This window comes from Bombyx mandarina, chromosome 23 (assembly GCF_030267445.1).
Source record: "Bombyx mandarina strain Sakado chromosome 23, ASM3026744v2".
Classification (NCBI taxonomy): Eukaryota; Metazoa; Arthropoda; class Insecta; order Lepidoptera; family Bombycidae; genus Bombyx; species Bombyx mandarina.
The window spans coordinates 1959616-1982926 of record NC_143229.1 but is presented as its reverse complement, the minus strand read 5'-3'; the positions used below and the strand labels follow the sequence as shown (position 1 = coordinate 1982926).

Below are 23311 nucleotides of genomic sequence, written 5' to 3'. Positions count from 1 at the left end.
AATAATAAACAAATACCAACACATAACAAACTAATCTATATATTATTATGTTAATTATTGCCAACAGTGGCGTTTGCGCCCATATATACGATATGAGCAATTTTTTTTTTTCAATTTATTTAATTATTAATTTTCGTGAACAAGTGGTACTAGCCGTAGTGAGTGGAGTGACAGTCCCGTAAGGTCCCCCGGAATTCGGCATCTCGTAGTAATTGTCATTTCATTATCGAAGTATTCGCGCACGTTGTCCGAAAGTATTTCGGCCTCGCTTTTCGGCCCAACGCGAAATTACCCATAATCGAACCTGTCGATATCTCGTCGATTTTCGTTTGTTGGTTTTGCTTTATCATTGTTTTGTCGTCGCGTACAAAGTATGTTTTGTACGAATGGAAGTTTTACGTTTAGCGCGATTATTTTCGACGAGACTTTTGTTTGGATAATAGCTTATATGTTAATTCAGAAAATGCTTTGACTTTTTTAATACGCTTTTATTAGCTTCAGACGTATGTATGTTAGTATGTTACGGAATCTTTGAACATGATTTTGACCCCCTTCAAAACGCCGGGTTAACTCGAAATTTGGTATACTTATTAAGGACCGATGACAATTCAATATTAAAAAAAATATGCTGAAACAAAATACATATATTGAAAACATTGAAATTCAGCTAAACAATAAATAATAGTTTAAAAAAACTAACAAAATACGCTTTTATAGAAAATCCAACTAAAAAATAGAAAAGCAATTTTAATAAATTTGAATTAAATATAGTGTAAGGAAAAATGATTTTATTGTAAAAAAAGCGTGGGGTGCTAATAAAATATTTATAACTACTGATACAATGCACCCCACGCTGAACTTTCTAGAAGTGTATTTTGTTACTTTTTTTAAACTATTATTTATTTACGCCTGCAATTTGTAACTTTGTGGTAGAAATATTTTTTTCTTTGTTTTCCCAACTTGATAATTCCGCAGTGTGCGCACTGGGAACAAACAAATCCATAAGAAAAGTACACGGAGGTCCTGAATGCAAAACAAACTCTCTTTAAAGACGATATTTTATCGATTTCTGCTGGGAATTGAATCGGTACAAGGCGCTAATTATAGCTAGTTCAAAAATAAAAAATAAAATAACCTATCAAGTTGAAGATACAGTTTCTTGTTATGGTTGTTACAGCGTTAAGCCTGTTACCGCGACTATCTGAGTCCATAGGCATAATGGCTAACTGGAATGAATCCCCCACCTGCTTAGAAATATCACCTGGAAGCTTCAAGATGTCTATTTACAAGGTAGGCAGTGGCTCGGCTCTGCCGCTGGCATTGCTCACGACCATGAGCCACGGTAACCACTTACCATCAGGTGGGCCGGGCCGTATGCTCGTCTGCCTATAAAGGCAATAAAAAGATAATAAAAAATTGAACCAAACGTGGTAAAATATATTTCCGTAATAAGTACCGAAATCACGTAATACAAACTTATACTGAAAAGAATTTAATTAATATTAAGAGATACAGAATAGGAATTCTTGAAAGAGCTTCGTTTGAAAAAACACAACTTAATCGTAAAAGCACTCCAATCCGCCAATACAAATAATATTTTTTTACGAATTAAATTGACAGGAAAATTCTTAAAGATTTATATCAAAAAATTTCGATTTGTATAAATTCTTATTTCATAAACACCCTCGACATTGAAACTAACGACTTTCACCTTTACGCTAAGGTTTGTTAGCGTGCTAAACTCGTTTCCAATACGCTAGAATAACGCCGTAATTGCCAGAGTATAGCCAACCCTTCAAGATGTAAATAAATTATAACTTCATTACGATTGCTTGTGTCAGTCAGTGCTTACGGTTGGCGCTTTGGTAGCATTGATAACGGCAATGACAAGGATTTAACTGATTAAGTAGCTTCTTACAAGCAACTAGTCATAACAATCGGTCATTGTTAAAACATTTTTTTAATGTGTAGCAAACTATCACAAATTTTCAAGATAAGCTTGCATTTAGACAAGTTCCGAACAATAACATTCGGACTGTCGAGGCGTCGGTCTAACGAGCTATTTCACCTGCTCGGTGGAAGATCTTCTATTTGTTGTTATTCCCAAAAAATTGTTCTACGAGTAATTGTATTATATCTACAACTGCGAAAACTCGAGAAAATATTACGTAATAGTAATTGTTTTTCCAGATAGCTTGTTTCCTCGAAACGAGGCTAGTTTTTTTATTGCTTTGATGTGTTTTTTTTTTTATTTTTTTTTATTGCCCTTGTAGGCAGACGAGCATACGGCCCACCTGATGGTGAGTGGTTACCGTCGCCCATGGACTTCAGCAATGCCAGGGGCAGAGCCAAGCCGCTGCCTACCGTTTAATACTCTCCACAAGCCTCGTTTGAAGAAGGACATGTCATAGCGCTCGGGAAACACCGTGGAGGGGAGCTCATTCCATAGCCGGATGGTACGTGGCAAAAAAGACCTCTGGAAACGCACTGTGGATGACCGCAGTGGCTCCAGGTAGTATGGATGAACTCTACTCCGGTGGCGGGCGGTGCGATGGTAAAAACGAGATGCCGGTATCATCTCGAACAATTCCTCAGAGCACTCCCCATGGAACATACGGTACAAAATACAGAGGGAACCGAAGTCCCTCCGCAGACCCAGAGGCTCCAAACGATCCGTGAGAATGGGATTATCGACAATCCGAACGGCCCTCCTCTGTATGGAGTCAAATGGAAGAAGCTGGTATTTGGGAGCCCCGGCCCAGAGATGGGAGCAGTACTCCACGCGAGGCCGGACTTGTGCTTTATAAAGCAAAAGCCTTTGTCCAGGCGTGAAGTACCGCTTCGCTCTGTTGAGGACTCCCAGCATTTTGGACGCCAACTTGGCTTTGCCTTCCAAATGACTCCGAAACTGGACATCGCTCGAAATGTCGACCCCAAGTATCCCAATACTCTCGGAAGGTTGCAGGGATACTCCTTGGAATTGCGGCGCCATGACAAAGGGGTCCTTCTTCGCAGTGAACGCGCAAACTTGTGTCTTTAACGGGTTGAATTGAACCAAGTTCAATTCACCCCATTTGGAGACTCGCCCCAGAGAGTTCTCCACTTCAGACACAAGTTTTGATCGTCTCTCTTGCACCACGCTACGAGAGAGACTCTGATGGCCGATATATCGCGCATCCCCCGTGCTGTCATCCGCATAGTGGACGCGCTCTCGGCCCACCTGGTGTTAAGTGGTTATCGGAGCCAATAGACATCTACAACAAAAATGCCGCCACCCACCTTGAGATTTGCGTTCTAAGGTCTCAGGTCTCATCATAGTTACAACGGCTGCCCCACCCCTCAAACCGAAACGCATTACTGCTTCACGGCAGAAATAGGCAGGGTGATGGTACCTACCTGTGCGGGCTCATGAGAGGTCCTACCACCAGTAAAAAGTATTGTACGTTGAGAGACTGATGAGAGACATTATCCTATTAGTTAGTGACTGTAACCACTTATTATAAGGCAATATTTTCTTTTCAGAAAAAAACTGAAAAAAATTCAAATTAAATTTTTTGATTGGATAGTTTATGACTAAAATAGTTTTTTGTTGCTATTTTACCAGCTCACAAATAGTCAAAATGAAATTCACCAGTTGTAAAATGATCGAAAATTTCCTCACTGCTTAATGTTTTAATTATATTTAGAACACCATACAATATAATAAAGAGACTGTTACATTGTTTTCTAGTAAATAAAAAGTAATTTGAAAATATTCAGCCTTAGCACAAATAACGGTTTCTTTAATCCTATCAACGGGTAATTGGATGATTTTTGCTATTTCCGTGTAAACACACGCAGTCCAGTTACAAGTTATTTATTTTTAAGAATCAAATGCCTTGGACTGGTTATCTTTGTTTTTAGTGGTTAGACTTTTGTACTGTAGCAGGTAAGAGGCACAAGTGTATAATGCAAGGACAAAAAACCATAGAAGCATCAATCATTGCTTCAAAAATTGTTAATCCATAAAAGTGTTCTCATTATTTTGATATTTTTCATCATAAAGTAAAAATTTCTCACTATTATTTTCAAATTATTTGGTAATTAACTGAAAACTGTATCCCTTATCCTCCCTCCCGAAGCCTGTCAACTCGTATTAAATCGATGAAATCTCAAGATTATGAGGGCCATCACGTATTACGATTTATGAGCCTTTTATCCACCAAATGAGACTGTAATAATGTCCAACAAAGTCTTTAGGGTACCGTAAGAGTATCTTTAAAACCATATTTAAACAAAAGCTGCTAGAAAGTAGCTTTGCTTTGTCTACCAAGTGTGTCATTGCTTACTCGTCGACTGAATTCTACGGCTTTTACCGATAAGCTTATTTTTCTGTAAAGATTTTGGGAATAAACAAAGGGAAGATTAAGATTAGGTTTTTAGATTCTACCTTCCGGATGAAATCGCTCGATAGACCAATAGCCGATATAGTCTTGGTCAGAACTTGTAAATGAACTCAATATTGAAAATGTCGTTCAGGCATCTGTCAAATATCTTGTGTTTCGTGATAGCTACCGTGTTGTAAGCACACTTTTATGTAGTAGGACCTCTTGTGAGTCCGCGCGGGTAGGTACCACCACCCTGTCTATTTCTGCCGTGAAGCAATAATGCGTTTCGGTTCGAAGGGTGGGGCAGCCGTTGTAACTATACTTGAGCCTTTAGAACTTATATCTCAAGGTGGGTGGCGCATTTGCGTTGTAGATGTCTACGGGCTCCAGTAACCACTTAACACCAGGTGGGATGTGAGCTCGTCCACCCATTTAAGCAATAAAAAAAAGCAAAAACGCATTGTCGTTTTTCTTAAAAAAAAAATTCACTTGAGTCGGAAAAAAAAAATGCTTTGATATAAATCCAAGCCATCGGTAAGGATTGGAGGATTTTTATGCCCCTTCAAAAGCTTGTTAGTGTGAATGTGATAAGCGAAAGTTTACATATCCCAAGACTCAATCGCTGCACAGCTAATAATGGACTCTTAACTTAAAAACATAGTCACCAACCGAAGTTGATCTTCCTCTAAAATTTGTCACATTGACCTACTTTAAGCGGCCTATATTCCCAGATTACATCGCCGTGGACCTCTATACCGATCACTCAAACACCGATATTATACAGAATCCTACTGAAAACTTTGGCTTCGCACTTACCTATGGTTTTTCTTCATCGATTCATTTCTATCATTGTCCGAAGACAGCGTCATTCAATCATCGACCCAATAAATATTTCGCCTCATGTTTTCATAATAAACGTTCACATTTCACTTGTATCGCAACGTTATGACATCGCGACCACGATAAAAACACATAAACGATGTTGACTGCTCATGGGCATGGAGATAAGGCTATCGGTCTTCTGAGGTCTTTAGGGAAAGGAGAAAATGAGGAGAATTGGATTGGCGCTAAGATTTGTTCTAAGCCGGTACGAGTAGACTGTAATATAACTATTGCTGTCATGCCCTTCGTTTTGAAGAGTAGGACAGCGGTCTCTTGATTTTTTATAATTCTAGCTAGTCACAATATAAGATTGTAGTGTTAAATCCTGGAAACAATAATGAAATTACACACAGCTATAGATAGGCAGCAGAGCAGTGGCGCAGGATAATTCAGGAGAAAGTTATTAGAGGAGGCCACGACCCTCAGCATTGAGAATTATCGACGCAAGGAGGAGACAGCGATTTGTATTTTAAAATTGTCCTGAAAAAACTGTCGACGTCGGGATTGTGTCAGGGAGTTGCATATGTTACAAACATAAACGAACTACAAAGAGGGTAGATCGATTTTTCTACTCTTAACGTCCTACCCGCGTTTTTTTTACTGCTTGGATGGTTGGACGAGCTCACGGCTCGCCCGGCGTTATGTGGTTACCGGACGATATACACATCAACAATGTAATTGCCGCTATCCACCTTCTTTCAAACCGCATTACTGCTTCGTTGTAAAGATAGGCAGGATGTGGCACCTACTCGTGCGGGCTCACACGACGCCTTAACACCAGTAAAATATACTGTACTCGTGATCATGGCGCTTAGTACGGCATTGAAATATTTGGAATTTAATAAAATTAAAATCGTGGCGGAACCAAATAATTAGCCAAGCAAATATTACCCAAAAATTCGTAGCGTGAAGCGTCAATAGTCTTGACCATTGTCAGTCCCGTTCTGCTAATGTACAATATGAATTTACAGTCCAAATACTAAAATATTTCGCCGCCCAATTTGACAAAACTCTGTGTCTCAAGTGTTACGTAATATTGTTTGTTTGTAAATTTCGTATTTCAAAGCTAAAAGCTTAAATCGCTCGGAATAGCACCGCTTTTATTACGAAGCGGTTTCCAGACGATGTAATTGTTTGCAGTGTCGATATTGCGTCTGGCATAAAACAGGTTCAAAGTTCATAGCCGAAACTCTGCTTCTTTCAAGTCGGCCGACACGAAACGGGGATATATACAAGATCTGATAAAGAATACAAGTATATGCCTTATCCTGGTCGCCTGAGACAATGACCAGCTCCTTTGATAATATTTTCACATGAAACAAAAGTACATACGATTAGGGCTGTCAGTCTAATGATACGAAAAATTACTGTTAATTAAAGAAATTTATTTGTAATTTCTTTTGTATTGCAATTCGATCAATCAACACATGGATAATTAATGCTGATAAAATTCGTCAAATATCGTTGCTTCTTCAGTGGGTCGGTATTTAAAACAATACTACAACTAGGTACGTTTTTCGTAAAACCACCCTAAAACTTTCCAATGTCGTTAAAGTAAAAGTCAATAAACACAAGATTAAATTAAATAGTACGAAAGTATTGTGGCTGCAAAGACCAAGTAAGTGCTCGCACCTAAATAATTTTACGAAAACATTGTTCGTTCATCCTTACAAAAGACGCCAACCGCCAAAGCGGCATCGCAAATCTCATTTGCAGACAACAAACAGATAACTATCTCATTCTTTCAACAATGGCCGGTGGGCTCATAAACAGAGCCTAATTAGTAATATTCCGAGTGCATTGCTGGTATCTTAGCAAACGGACAATGAGATGAAACAACTTATCTAGGGCGATAAGTGCACGGTACGAGCGACAATTACGATCCAGCGATACTTAATAATACGCTCAGACCTTATTGTTATTATTTTAAACCATTTCTCGATTATAAACGGACTTAGCATGGGAATTTCTTAGTGAAAGAGCAATGGATGGTCCGCAAATCGGTTTGATGGGGTAAGTTGTGGTGGCTTAGTGGGATCGTGCTCTGAATTCGTAATAATCGGTAGTGCTCACTCATGTAGCTCCCGTCTGTTGTTTCACCTCTTGTCCGGAACGTAAATCGAATTAGAGTGGAGAGCCAACCGCGTACAGATAAGTGTTTACGCTTCGTTACTTTATATATATGAAGCCTGCAATAATGTTTATTCGGTTTTACTAAGGTATTTGCGAGTAGAAACGTAATGACAAAAGCTTTATGCTTAATAGATTATATTCAGGATAACGGATGTTTTCGAATATTCCACACAGTTTTTTTATTGGAACGAAGTTCATTATGGGACGATGCGGAGGGGTATTCTAACCGAGAAAAAACGTCCGTAAAGTAAGATTAGTAATGCACACAGTGTACGGACTTAACTTTGTAATAACGTACAAAAATAACTGTTTTTTTTTTTGTATCAATAAAAAAAATTTATACCCGAATAATTATTTTCTTTATACCTCGAATAGAACTTAAAATGAATATTTTTAGAATAAGGAACTTCGTTCCTATCCGGTGTCCCACGATATCACACATTTTATTATTATTCGATCGACGCTTGAATACACGCGGCTTACTTTTGTTCTGATGTTACTCCTTCATCATGAAAGTTATTGGTGAACATATATTAAGTTAAATATGTAATTATGTATTAGCAAATTTTTTGCCTGCCTGCGGGATTTGAAAAGTTGCACGGTCGCATCCGTGGTCGCATCGCTCGATATGAGTGCACCGGGCGACTAATCTTTTAGGCCACGATGAAATTACAAAACACACACACTCTCTACATCAAAAATTGAGAATTTAAAAACAAACTTCAACGGTCTTTAAACGTTTTTATTCGATATAATCTCGTTAAACGAATACAGTCTTTAATCGTATTATCTCAAGGTGATCAAATGTATTACGAGTATGTTGCGAAAGACATTTTTATTTTACTTTAATTGAATTAAATAGTTCACGTTTTGCAATATTTTGTGTAGTTACTTTTGTAAACAATTGTTTATTCGTCTTATGGTTATGTGGCGGGTAGCCATCATACAACGCAAGATAATTGACAGATGCCTGAATCTCGCTTACGACATTTTCAAGATAAAGCGCATATATACAAGTTCCGAACAACAACATTCGGACCGTCGGTCTACCGAGCAATATCACCCGCTCGGTGGAAGATCTTCCCTTTGTCGTATATCTCTCCAAACTGGTGACCTGCGACGAGATGTGAACACGCAACCTTCTGATTCATCTTCAGCGCATCAAGAACGTCGGCTACCACAATCCCCGCATTCTCGCAGATAAAAGCACGTCATTGACAGTCGTCCCACAGCAAGCCAGCATCGCAGCCTCAACAGGACCATCGCAGCCGACTCACCGCGCTTCCTGGTCCTACGGCACGCAACTTCACTGCCTCATCACGCCGCTACAGTTCATCGCAGCCCACGACCGGATCATCAACGCTTGGGGTCACACATCTCCGGCGTGGCAGCTCTGCATCACATAGACTACGCACGACACGCACGCAACATTCAAGCTCAGTCTCGACTCACCGCAGACTTGGAGCAGCACTGGCGACAATCACGCAGCATTCAGCTCAGTTTCGACTCACTGCAAACTTCGAGCAGCACTGGCGACACGCACGCAGCATTCAAGCTCAGCCTCGACTCACCGCAGGCTTCGAGCAGCACTGGCCCTTGCAAGCTAATATCAGCACGGACAACGCTAATTAAAAAAAAATGACACGACCTCCAGTCTCGGAGGGGAGTGATGTGGCGGGTAGCCATCATACAACGCAAGATAATTGACAGATGCCTGAATCTCGCTTACGACATTTTCAAGATAAAGCGCATATATACAAGTTCCGAACAACAACATTCGGACCGTCGGTCTACCGAGCAATATCACCCGCTCGGTGGAAGATCTTCCCTTTGTCGTATATCTCTCCAGTTATATTGTATTGGAAATTTTTTAATTTTGCAATATATTGTAGAAGGAAGAGTATTCCTTGTTAAAGCGAGGTCTTAAAGACCACACCCATAGACACAGCCCATAGACACAGCTCATACACACAGCTTATAGTCACAGCCCATAGACACAGCCCATAGAGGTTATCGCTTGATTTTTTTAAGTGGGTCACGTTTTCAATTCGATGATAGATTCTGCGAAGCACTGCTTTGTCAGAACTAGTGTTAGCAAATTCCCTTAGTTTGAACCCGTGTGCTGACCTACCCGTCCGCGAAAAGATGGAATAGCCCGTTACGCTACTAAGGAATAGGTAGGAAAAAAAGGCCTCATCAGATTGTCAAGACCGATGAACTAATCGTCAGGTTCTATGTTCGTCTACTTTCTAAGCCAATAAGAAGTCCAACCACCACAACGGTGTGCTTCCGAGAGAAGACGGTACCGTCAGTGGGTTAACATTCCGACTTAATGAGAGAATCTTTGCTATAATATGACGTAATGTGACGTCATCATTGGACGTCGTATTTTCTACCCTAATAATGGGAATACTCATTTATAAATGTACTTATGATATTCGGTCGGTAATGTTGCACTGTGAAATAATAAGTTACTAGCTGTGACCGTCCGCTTCGCTGAGCATTTAAAATTAACATTATTATTTCTAGCCCCCACAAAGATTCTCATCGTTAACACCCCCGCAACTAGTGTAGGGAGACCAACACTCATATAAATATTAGCCTATCCATTAAAGTACATGTATTTTGTACGTGGATACCAAGTTTCAAGTCAATCGGATGCATGGTTCAGTAGTTATAATGGAACATCCGTAAAAACCACTGTAGATTTATATATTAGCCTAGATGTATGTAATATAGCATAATGAAAGTCGTACTAGCTTAAAGGATAAACTGAACGGTTTTCTCGTAAAAAGCTATACGACTGTGCCGAGATTCGAATCCTGCGACCAGTCACAAATTTTTGTATAGAAATAATGTCCTTTTAAAGTGTTCCCACGCGACATCCACAATGAGGTTATAACATCGTGTAATGAATTGTAACCGGCAAATTGGTACTCAGTAGGTCACTCACCCCCAAAAATACGAATACAAGAGGAGGAGATCTGTGAAGGGTAGTAAAAATAAAAATAAAAATAACGCGCAATTTCCAAAATAGAACCTTCCTTTTTAAAGTTATCTAAAACACGTAATTTCAATTAAATTTTAAAAGGTTTCTTTTTCGTTCTCAATATCAACTAATTATTTTTAGCAGATGCGTAAGAACATCATTTGTATTAATAGTTAATAGCTTTTATCACTTACGTATTATTCAAAGATAGTCGCGTTTTCCCTGGAAGCGCTGTTCTAAGGTGCTATTTTGTATTATTACGCGAATTAATATGGATTTTATGTGAAACAACATTGAGTAATTGATAGTTGTCATGGCAAGATGTCTCGGTTTTAATTTCAAGTAGGGTTCTACGCCTTGGGGTAAGGTATTTTCTGCTATTATTCATTGTTCGGAGGTTAGGGCTATCGGCTCTAGTTACGGCTTCATACTAAGTGATCCGTGACTTGGACATTTTGCATACCAAAATTAATGTTAATTAATAATGAACATTGCCATTTGAAATATTGAGAAGCGAATACAAACTGTAATACCTACGGCGTAAGAAAAGCCCGCACGGGTAGGTCCCAGAATACTGATCAATTCTACCCCGAAGCAGTCGTGCGTTCCATTTTGAAGGGTAATACGGCCGTTAGGTTATACAATTGAGTCTTCAACCTCATGATTCCGGTTGGGTGGGCCTGGGTCTGGTCCATAGGCTTCAGTAACCAACTAAGAGAGGGCTGGTCTTGAGATCGTTGACAGTTTTATCCAACAACGATTTTTTTCCGACCTATGCTGTTAGCCGCGAGGGGTTATGTAACCGGGTGAGTAGGTGAGCTCATTCGGCTCTAGCTTATCGAATTTGCTAACACTAGTCAATGCAAGATCAGTGCTTCCCAGAATCTACTGCCGGATAGGAATCGCGACCCACTGAGAAGATCCGGCGAGAAACTCAGTGGACTGTATCTGAGGGTTACAACAATGATCCGACGTTCACACCTTTATATACTAAAGTACCTGTTTACGGAGAGTGCTCAAGTCGAACTATTGCAATAAAACGTGCCGTATATTAAAAGTTCCGAACTTCATTCACATGAAATACGCCCGCGCCTCGATTTTACGATCCACCGACTGTTGCCTTGAACTCATGTCGGATTTGATTGCGACTATATCGATATCCACTGCTGCTCTATCCGTGATCCAATAATAAATTTGAAAATGCTCATTCTAACGTTTTAAATGTAGCGATTGCAGCTACCAGTAGGCAGCGACTTGGCTATGTCTCTGGTATTGCTAAAGTCCATGAGCACCCATGACTATTTACGATCAGGTGGGTCTGGTATACTCGTATGCCTATAGAGGCAATAAAAAATAGTGAAATTTTTAATATTTTGCAATTAAAGTAAATATTTTCACCAGAATTCAAATTTCCACTTCAATTTAGGTGGGTCATGAGTTCGTCTGCCGGCAAAGAGGATCTCAACATAAAATTCATTACAAACATTCTTTATGTTACATGTCATAGGTGACGACAAAACAATTGGTTATTTTGATGCCAAAATGGTTCTGTCATGTGAAATTATTTAAACTAGTGGTCCCTCAGTAGTCGAAATTCGACTATAATTAATTGAAATTATAAGTTTCACATTATTATGGTTCTATTGTCAAAGACTACGAGTATTATACTTTTAATCACAGATTACGCCAAATAATATTAAAAACAAACAATATTAATCTATTCTCAATTTGACCACAGACTCTAAACAATAACAAAAGTTTGACAATAAACACAGAGTATATTTAGATGTGTTCTGTCAAATACATAGTAGTGTGTGTAATTGTTTTTCTTTAATTGACTACATGTATTTTTTATACATAATTAAAAAATATATTAACATTCTGCACTCCTTTTCTATATTCTCTATAAGTGTGAGAAATTTCATATTCCTCCGTCCGCGAAATTTTCGTAAAAAGGGGTACAAAGTTTTTGATTCATATAATTAATATACAGATAATATCTAGATAACACTATTATAGTTTTATTCAATCGAATATGTTCTTGTATTGTTTGAAATGTACGATAAAGTAGGTAACCAGCTGCTCTCCCTGAACAATAAAAACTTAGACGGACGCAAACGCTTCGACTGTACGTAAACAATTTTTAGCGCCGCAGCCCTGTGGCTAGATAAAATCGCATTTCGCGTTTATTGCACAATGAATTGTAGCTTTTTATGTTAATAACCGAGGCATGTAGGCCGGGAATGTCGAAATACTGACTAATCTGGCCGTGGGTTGCCGCGGCGAAAAAAAATGGCAATTTTAAATTATGCACGCTGCCCACACCGATACGAAATATATGTTCTTTATTTAAAAACATAACCTATGTGTTTTTAATTACTCAATCGTTTATTAAAGCGAATTAACGTGTCTGTTTACGCCTACGCTATTTTTTTGGTATTAGTTGCTATTTCTTAGTTGATTGGTTTTGTATGGGCTCGCGTCCTTTGACGTTATGGACGGTAGTTATTACTATATCATAATATTCATATTTATACACTCGAGTTGTAACAGCGTATGTCAAATATAAAAATGACCGTTTCCCTTAACAAACAGGCTCATAGACTGGTACAGAAAGAGAGAGAGAAAGAGGGAGAGAGAGAGATCAAATTTTATGCGTTATTTTCACAGATAACCCCCAGTCTGTGGTTATCTGTGGTTATTTTACTGTGGTCTCGGTGGTTAAATATAGTGAAAATTTGAAACTGACCCTTTCAATGTACTATATTACTATTTCGAAGATATACAGAATAGAGCATAGTAGGTATATATACAATGGTCTTTTGTATCCAAAATACCTAAAGGAAAATAAGGTCATAAATGTAAATAACTATTTGAATATTAAACTTTAAGATTTTTCTTCTAAAATAATTAATTCTGTTGAAAGTATTATCTATGGTCAGTAGCTGAAATAATAACACTAATTAATCTCGCCAGTCAACGAGACGGTATTAACAGTTTTGTAAACCAATTCCAATGGAGCTGCCTAGCGAAATTTTTTGGGTATGTTCTCAATTTTTCAAACGATCATTATGGAGCCATTCCCACTACAGAGCGTGTTCGCATTCGTGATATATGTTTATTTTAAAGACTTAATTAGGATGATTTATCGACGTTTTCAGCGCGAACTAATCCCGTTGTAAACAGTCGAAAATGGTTCGCTTGAGTTATGAGAATTTAAAAGTGTCTTTTATTATTTCTTTCCCCGAACACGTAGAGCAGAAGTATCATGGATGTCTCTCGCGCAATAGGCAGATACAATGATGTTTTAAATTTTAACAAAAAAAATATTTTCGTGTAGGTTAATCGATAGAACTTAGTTTTGCCGGCTTGTAAGTAATTTGTTGACATTGTTGATGACATCGACGATAACAATCGACGAGTTTGCTAATTTTTCAACCTAATCTAACTAGTGGATTTACGTAATTTTGTTTATAGATATAGAGAGGAATAATTCTATCGCATTCAACGGTATATTATATGAAACTTATCCTGGAAACATATATATTATAATACATAGCACATATATGTTCTACATAGTCTGTTTTGAAAATTAAAGCAAAAATTGTGACAGCCATCTTTCAGAAACCTTTCAAAGCTACGCACGTATTACGAGATTCCCAGGATTTTTTTGGAAGAATTATCGATGATATTAATTCATTTGCTCTAACTTGTGCAATTTAAGAATAACTAAACTCTAAAGAAACCGCCATTATTACTTTCAAATTTACTCAATTAAATACAGAATTAAATCAAGAAATACTATATTCACGCAAGAAAATAATACATTCGATATAAACGCTCAAGTTCCCGCCAAATTGTTCCTAAGTTAAACAGAACAACAAATAGTGTTACCAAACTACAAAACTTTAATAAAACGACCATTTAAAGTGAGATATCAATACCGAATCGATGGTCGAGTGAAAACGGTGTCGACACCTGGCCACCCCGCCCACGCGACCCCTCATTAAGTCGTTACGATACAAAATTATTGTTTGTTTCCTTCAAAAATAAGTTTTATTAAAGAATTGAGGTCATTGAATTCGAATCGAGTTGTCGTATTAATATAAGTTAGATACTCTTGTCGTGTATAAAGGATTCTGAAGTGGCACATAGATTATTGTTTTTAGAAAAGAACGCCTTTTATGTTTCCAAACGAAATGTGAAGAGAAATTTTAATTTGAATTAAGAAATAAACATTTATGGTTTGTTTTATGATCAATCAAATGGTTTTGTCTTACTGAAACTAAATTACTTTGTATTAAGGAGACCTGTCAATGATTTATTCGGCTGGCAGTATTGAAGGTTTTGTTTTCCCGAAGGCTGGTATATCTTCTGGCTGTTTCTACTGGCTATGAGATTTGTCAGCTTTTTTGATACACTTTTAGGTATCTGTCTATTTCTGCCACGAAGCAGTAATGTCTTCCGATTTTTAGGGTGGGGTAGCCGTTGTACCTACTATAGAACTGAGGGACTCATGTCCCAAGTTTGATGGCGGCATTCACTTTCTTACATTCACCGGTCTGAGGAAAACCACTATGAGGGTGTTGTGGCCTGGCACACGTACTAACCATACTTTCTCATAGATACACCCCACTGAGTTTCTCGCCGGATCTTCTCAGTGGGTCGCGATTCCGATCCGGTGGTAGACTCTGCGGGGCACTGTTCTTGCTGGGGCTAGTGTTAGCAAATTCTCTCAGGTTGAGCCCGTGAGCTCACTTACCCGTCAGGGCGTAGCTGGAATATCCCCTTAGACTACCAACGAATAGGTAGGGGGAAAAAAACATTCTGCTTATTCCGGTGAAGTTATGCGTTGCGGCTTCATAATAAGGCTGCCACTTCTAGAATTCGATATAGTTTTTAAGGTAATGCCTATAGGCTCTGTTAGCTAATTAACAGCACAAGGGCCTTGAAGTACAACTATAAAAAACAATATCTATGTTTTTTTTAACCAAATCTGTTTAAATTTCAAAGATTTTTTTTGTGTTCCTTTTGCCAATCCTACCTCTATGTATGGTATACAGACGAAACTCAAAGCAATCGTTTGAAAGGCTTTTACCCGCGTTCCGCTAAAGTTCTTATTCGTTGAAATCCCAATAAAACACGATAGCACAGCTAGTGGGAACATAAACAACGGAGATGCTTCTTTAGCTGGTCCGACGTTTATTTACTGGTGTTTTAATGAAAATAATGGATGGTGCACAAGAGGGTCGCGTCCCGCTGTGTTTCCCCGGTGCCGAGGAAGAAAAGCTTAAATAAATCGCGAGGATGTTTTGCGGTAAAAACCCTCCCGGGAAACCTTTGATGGGTAAGCTGTTTATAAATGTAAAATGCTGACGTAGACTTGATTAAAAATACTCTTAAGGCTTAGATAATTTTACAATGCTTAGTTAGTTACAACAAAAAATTTAACTGACTGAATATCGTTCTAAACATATTTCTAAACATAGAAATCGAATCTTTTTTTTTGTGTTTCGTTAGGTCGTGATTGATTTTGATGATTAACATATTTTTTATGAAGTGACGAAAACCGAAAATGAACAATACTTATATTTTAAGATTAATTATATTTCTTACTTATTCTTATAATTATTAAGGCCTCGTTATTTGCCTTCAGTGTCGAGTCAAACGAGGGTCGTCTAATATCAACCATCTCTGACCTCGTCACGAATTAATTACGTAATTTCCATAGCGTTTTTCTTATTTTTGTGCCCTAGGTATGCCGCCGAGTTAGACCTAATGTTGACCTTAGTAAATAGACATTTTAAATGTTTATCCCCATAAGGTTAAATTCATATTTGTGTTGTTATAACCGTCGGCGCACCCTTCATTCAGTTAGTGCGATGGTATACCGTATTATCCGTGCCATATGCCGTGTAACTATACTGAGACCTTAGAACTCATATCTCAAGGTGGATGGCGGGATTTACGTTGTAGATGTCTACGGGCTTCAGTAACCACTTAACACCAGGTGGGCTGTGAGCTCGTCCAAACATCCAAGCAATAAAAATTAAAATAAGTTGAATACTCGGATATTTTGTGACGCCATAATGTTTTACAAACGAGACGTACAGCCACGGAACTGCTGGTAGCTTAGTTTTATTCCGAATATTAATTACGTCATAAATATAATATCGTGTTTATATTATTCCAGTGTAAAATAAATCAGAATTTGGTAACAAAAAGGTAGGTAGCGGCTTAGCTCTGTCACATTGCTGAAGTCCACGGACGACGGTAACCACTCACCATCAGGTAGGCCGTATGCTCGTCTGCGTGAAGGGGGAATATTTTTTAATTTTTTTTTAATTTATTCAATTTCTTGATTTAATAAAAAATTAATCGTTTTCCGTTAATATAATTCATTGGTAATTATCACTTCTGCGGACATCTCGCCCGACGACACCGCGAGTGTCAGCGCGGTTATTCACGACTTTAATAACACACCGTCGTTCTGTTCGCATTACTCTTAAACGAAGATGCGCAGAGTGTTATATTTTAGGTTTCGGTCCGTGTTGTAAGCGGGCGCGGGGAAAGCGACGTGGAAGTCTCAAATGATAGTTATCATTCGGAAAAAGGATGGGATTCTCCTGCGATTGTATATGACATCTTTTATGCCTACCTATTGCTAGTGATCTCTAGGGGTTATAGGAGTGGGAGAGGGTTATACTAGCTTCACCGTACGTGTAAGCGAGCTTTTTTTACTGGTGGTACGACCTCTTGTGAGTCCGCATGGGTAGGTACCACCACCTTGTCTATTTCTGCCGTGAAGCAGTAATGTGTTTCGGTTTGAAGGGTGCGGCAGCCGTTGTAACTATACTGATACCTTAGAACTTATATCTTAAGGTGGGTGGCGCATTTAGGTCGTAGATGTCTATGGGTTCCAGTAACCACTTAATACTAGGTGGGCTGTAAGCTCGTCCACCCATCTAAGAAATAAAAAAAATAAATAAAAAATGCGCATCGTTAACACAATGCTAACGTGTCCCTACAAAATGTATTTACTAATAACATCCAAATTACTGATGTTTTACTAATTTTTTTTTTTTTTTTTTTTTATTGCTTAGCTGTGTGGACGAGCTCACAGCCCACCTGATGTTAAGTGGTTACTGGAGCCCATAGACATCTACAACGTAAATGCGCCACACACCTTGAGATATAGTTCTAAGGTCTCAGTATAGTCACAACGGCTGCCCCACCCTTCAAACCGAAACGCATTACTGCTTCACGGCAGAAAATAGGCGGGGCGGTGGTACCTACCCGTGCGGACTCACAAGAGGTCCTACCACCAGTAAAAAATGCAGCAGACTAATGCAGTGAATTGTTTGGTTGCTGTCAAGGGATATTCCGCTGTCGTCCATAGCGTGCACCGTAACGAGCCACGTAACCGTTCATTAACTTACGCATTTCGGATAATTACGTACTGATAAACCAAGCAAATTGTTCGCGAATTATCTTCGCTGGGCGTCGCCGTGATGTACACCGTCTTCGTTCGCCGAAAAATAAAACGCGCATTTTTCCACTGACAAACTGTCGCCGTAATTGCAAGCCGTTAATTATATTTCATGTGTTTTGAAAGTTTTATCGGTCGTTCAATGCGTTTTAATGGATGTCTTAATGATCGAAGTCGAAGCTTAAGATGCTTTTATCGATGGTTTTTTTTCGAAGAAATGTTATCGAAAATCGAAATGTTCAACGGTTTCGCGCCTCCCAAGACGAGATAAAGCTAACATTGAAATCCGATTTTATCACTCAGTACTTATATGCCGAATTTGTAACGAACATAAAAACCACAATACGGTTGTATTCGTGACCGATTTAATACGTATGTTTAATCAGCTCTGAAATCGGCAAAGAAGCGACGAGTCCGTGCCGAAATTATACGTCAATCATCGAGTATTCTTCATCCAATTACGATAACACGTTATACGCGAATAATGACGCGCAACACTTTTATTATATGGCATAAACAAAAAGGTGAATCCGCGTTACAGTGTGAGTCCCAATAACGGCTCTCGAAGTCATGGTTCTGATTTGTTTACTTTCAATCGATTATTTAAAATCAACGCTTTCAATTTAATATTATAATCTTCTCTATAGCTGTATGAAACGACAGAGATAGCAGATTCGGTAGGTCATTTAATTTTTTACGACATAATTGGATCTCGCGAATTCGTGCGTCGCACGGTGTGATGTGAAGTGAGAATAATTTTGTGATGTCGTCGGTACGTTGTAAGATATATTGCTGCTGTTTCGTTGGTAAAATAAAGATTATCGTCTCGATAGTTAATCTGAGTTCTAGAAATTATATTAGAGTAACCACAGGATCTAATCTTTTGCTGATTTTAATAAATACCATTTTAAAAACTGTGCTCTTGTTCAATTCCTTTTGATACTGTTGATACCATCTGTTTCTTCTTTTGGCGATCGTAATCCTCTAACACCTCTTAGACATGAAGTCGTGGTCTCAGACGCATTGTAATAACAGATATCCCGCCATTGGAAGTGAAACGCATGTCTATAAGGATTCACATTGTATTGCCTTCGAAGAGTTCGTCTAATGTTGAATAGTGACCATTATCAATATATACTTATGGCTATTCCAGAGGATAAACACGTCATTGCGGATCCTCCCGATTCATTAACGGTGCTTTTAGGTACCACCAGCACCGGTCACCGTCCTCGCCGAACCCGTCGCTTGCGACGAATGTTAGGCGTGTAAATTAACCCACAGACACAGCCCACTGAGTTTCTCGCCGGATCTTCTCAGTGGGTCGCGTTTCCGATCCGGTGGTAGATTCTGCGAAGCACTGCTCTTGCTGGGGCCAGTGTTAGCAACACTTCCGGTTTGAGCCCCGTGAGCTCACCTATACGTTAGGGTGAAGCTGTAATAGCCTCTCAAGGCTATCATCATAGGTAGGAAAAAAAGAGGACTAGGCGCGTCGCATAACTAACCACTAATCTGATTTCGATAAGCGCGGTGATTCCAGTAATATGAGCTATACTCCAGAGGGGGTGATCTGATCATAAAACGACATGACTGCATCGTCTGAAGTAAATCCTTAGAGTAATTTGGATTGAAAATATTGTGCAAAACACGGTCTCTATGTAGGCAGACTCTGCTCTGTGACCCCTCACTTTTATATACATATAGGTTGTGAGGTCGTCTCCTTAAGCACGCTAATAAAAAAGCCTAGCGCTACATCAGCGGTACCAACACAAATAAACATAATAAATGACAGAACTACAATGAGCAGATACGTGCGTCGTGTGTTATTGTCGTACGCGGTGTATGGACGCACTTATGATGATAAATGTAAGCTTATATTGTCGCATCGGGTACAGACGCTGTCACAAGCGTTTTGGGTTTCACAATATTTTGTAAACTAGTGATTTGTGATTTGAATATTATGTAATTAGTAAGTTTTTTTAGTTTCGTGTTCTTTTTTTAGTTTTTGTGTTTTGCTGTTAACAGTACAATTTTGTGGATAGTGATTTTTTGTTACATAATAATAACAATGCATTTATCTTTGTATTATAGATAACAACTTCTTTGACGTCGGTTTATTGAAATTTTTATTTGAATAAGATTATTTCAGTTTATTTTACTACTGAGTCACTTGGATACTTACACAGTTTTTATATTAAAACACTGATATATAAAATTATTTGTAGTTATTTAGAAATAAAAAATAAATAGAATGTTTTTTTCCGCCTACCCACAAAATTAGTTAACATATAAACTTACTTTTCATCGGAGCTAGTTAGAATTTGTTTTTATATTAAATAAATAATTGGTATGCACCTTAGCAGTCGACTGTACCCACGTGTGAATCGTTTTTTAAGCTCTATTGTACAATAGGTTTTGGAGGTGACCACGTTTTGTCCAAGCGTCCGCCACGCTCGATCAAGTTTATCCAATAAGTAACAATTCCTATTTTAGGACTATTCAAAAATATTTTTGAAATTGCGGATGGGAAATAGCCCACGAACCTACCGCCCACCTGGCATCGTGTAAATTGTCACCGAAGTTCATAGGCATCGCTGCATCATTTTACATTATTTTCAGCTCTCGAATATGGAATCTCGACTTACTGGTGCATGTAAGCAAATACTTTGTTCCAAATGTTGATAGCGCGATTCAGGTCTCATTGAATTTTTATGTGACCGTAAAAAACATTGTTTGCGTACTAATCAAACACTACCTACTACTCTTTATTTTTTTTATTTTTTTATTGCTTAGATGGGAGGACAAGCTCACAGCCCACCTGGCCTTAGATGGTTACTGGAGCCCATACACATCTACGACGTAAATGCGCCACCCACCTTGAGATATAAGTTCTAAGGTCTCAAGTATAGTTACAACGGCTGCCCCACCCTTCAAATCGAAATGCATTACTGCTTTACGGCAGAAATAGGCAGGATGGTGGTACCTACCCGCGCGGACTTACAAGAAGTCCTACCACCACTAAGATAGATTCATCAAAACATTTTGATCACGAATTGTGAACCTTTTTATAACTCAACTAATCCGCACAGCATCTCTTGTCAAGACTATAAATTACTGTAGACCGTCTCATTGTCGTATTAAAAAAAGAACTTTTTAATTGAAAACATCAATAAGGATTAATTATTCAAACTGAACGTCATGTTTACCATCTAACATACAAACCGGCCGTCCTTTTATATCCTAAAGAGTTTGCAAATTAGAAAAAAACGAGGAAAGAATCTTAAGTTTTACGTTCACTAAAGGATTACGGCACTGCGCAGCTTGTTTATAAGATTATCTAAGCTATCAACGGTCGTTAATGATATGGAAGCATAGTTATTGCCTTAATAGTGTTAATAATATGCTTTTAAATATGCCGTTAAACAAGGTATAGTCGTGATATTCACCAGATTTATTGTCGTCCCATGAGCAGCTTTTTTTTTCCCTACCTAAGCTGATAGCCTTGAGAGGCAATTTCAGCGTAACCTTAACTAGTAGGTGAGCTCATGGGGTTCAAATCTGACGACATTGCTGACACGAACCCTAGCAAGAGCCGTGCTTCTCATAATCTACCACCGGATCGGAAGCGCGACCGAGAAGATCCGGCGAGAAACTCAGTGGGCTGTGTCTTTGGGTTAAATCACTCGTCGAACCCTTCGTCGCAAGCGACGGGTTCGGCGAGGACGATGACCGGTGCTTGAGGTACCTAAAAGCACCGTTAGTGGATCGGGATTATCCAAAATGACGTGTTTAGGGCGACGTTGACTGCTTTCCATTCTGTCCGCAGGATCGGGAATGTTGTTACCGGCGGCCACAATGAGAGGGTTCTCGTGTCGTGCCGCTTTTTCGAAGTGGAAAAGTCATGAGCAGCCCTTACCTGCTCTGTGTACGATAAAACTAAGCATATGATACACCTGTCCTTTGTCTTGCTCATTCGTTGAATTACATATAATAATTTGTGCTTATTTACGTGGATTCTATGCAAAAATATGTAACATATAATAGTGTGCGTAAACAAGGAGTGACTTATTTTATGCTATTAAAATGCATGATTTATGGAATGCTAGTTAAAATAAGCTCCGCGAATACCACGTGTTTTTATTTTTTAAACATTATTATTGGGCCCATTTGCAGCTGACTCTAACAGGCCTTAAGCTTTTTTAAGGATTGCGAAACTAAACTTTATTATCTAAGTTTGAATGCTTGCTGATGGTAGGGAGTTATGCAATCGAAAAATCGGAATCACATCGATAAAATATTTTTAAACGCTTTTTTTTTTAAATTCAACAAAGAGTAGAAAATTTCGTGAACTTTGTTCTTCCATTTTATACTTTGCTTGAATTGCCATCCAATTCAGACTTTTGTACAAACTCTAAAGCTTGTCGAAAACTTTAAAATTAATTACGAAATTCCACTCGAACATAGATAAATTGATTTTACAATATTCGTGGTAAAGTACTTTTTATATATGTAATCAAAACTTACATAATAATATACGATGTTGACAATTGGAGCTGATCAATATTTACAAGCAGTACTTTGATACTCTTACAGTTACTTTCTGATGATTATTAATAACAAGAATGATGAATGCAATGCGCATATCGTCTAGATATATTAGCTTATTATAGTATTCAACATAACATCTGAATTTAATTTTATGAATTTTGGATGAAAGACGCTTCGTAGGAGATATGGAGGATTTGTAAAGTTTTTTGCGCAGTTTTAAGTGTAGGACAGAATAGTCGTTCTTGTAATATAATCATTATTATTTGCTCACAAGCGCTGGTGGGACTCACTCACCTGTTACTGTCGCATATATGGGTCTATTGCGCCTTCCTATTTGGTATGTTTCTCTAAGACCAAATCCACCATTAACTGAACCAATTTCTTTCGAGATTTTTTCACAACTTACTTACTGCCAAGGTGCACCAGATGCAGATATCAGGTTACATGATAGATGCTTAGAGGCTTTATCCTCCTTCACAATAACTAAAGACTGGGTCAGCAATTCTGTGAAGGTTCTGAGTACCACTGTGAATATAATGCGACTAGTACTAAGCTCACGGGTATAACGGTCATCGACTCCTTTAGTAGGGCTTTCTCGGGAAGTTGTTCTGGTACCCGCTCCCAGAATAATACATTTAACAGTAATTGCTAGTTTCGGCAGCTGGGGACGATACAACAATTCTTAATATCACCATTTTAATTTTCACCACATTGAAATTATGCATAAATTAAGTGTAAAGAAATAAAAAAATGTAGTAAATAATATTTGCATTTGTTATTTTTCAGGTCAGTATTGTGGGAGACAGAGAGGTTTGTTGAAGCTTACGTGTGTGTTTTTGTGTGCTTTATTGTAGAAGTTTATAGAAAATATTAAGTAAACAAAGTCAAATATCCATTGTTTAAATT

The 23311-nt window shown here is 38.4% G+C and overlaps 1 protein-coding gene across 1 annotated transcript in view; it reads left to right on the top strand.

Annotated features, from left to right (window-relative positions):
• bs (serum response factor blistered) overlaps positions 1–23311 on the top strand; it is a 286399-nt gene that overhangs the window by 68724 nt on the left and 194364 nt on the right. The window lies entirely within an intron of this gene.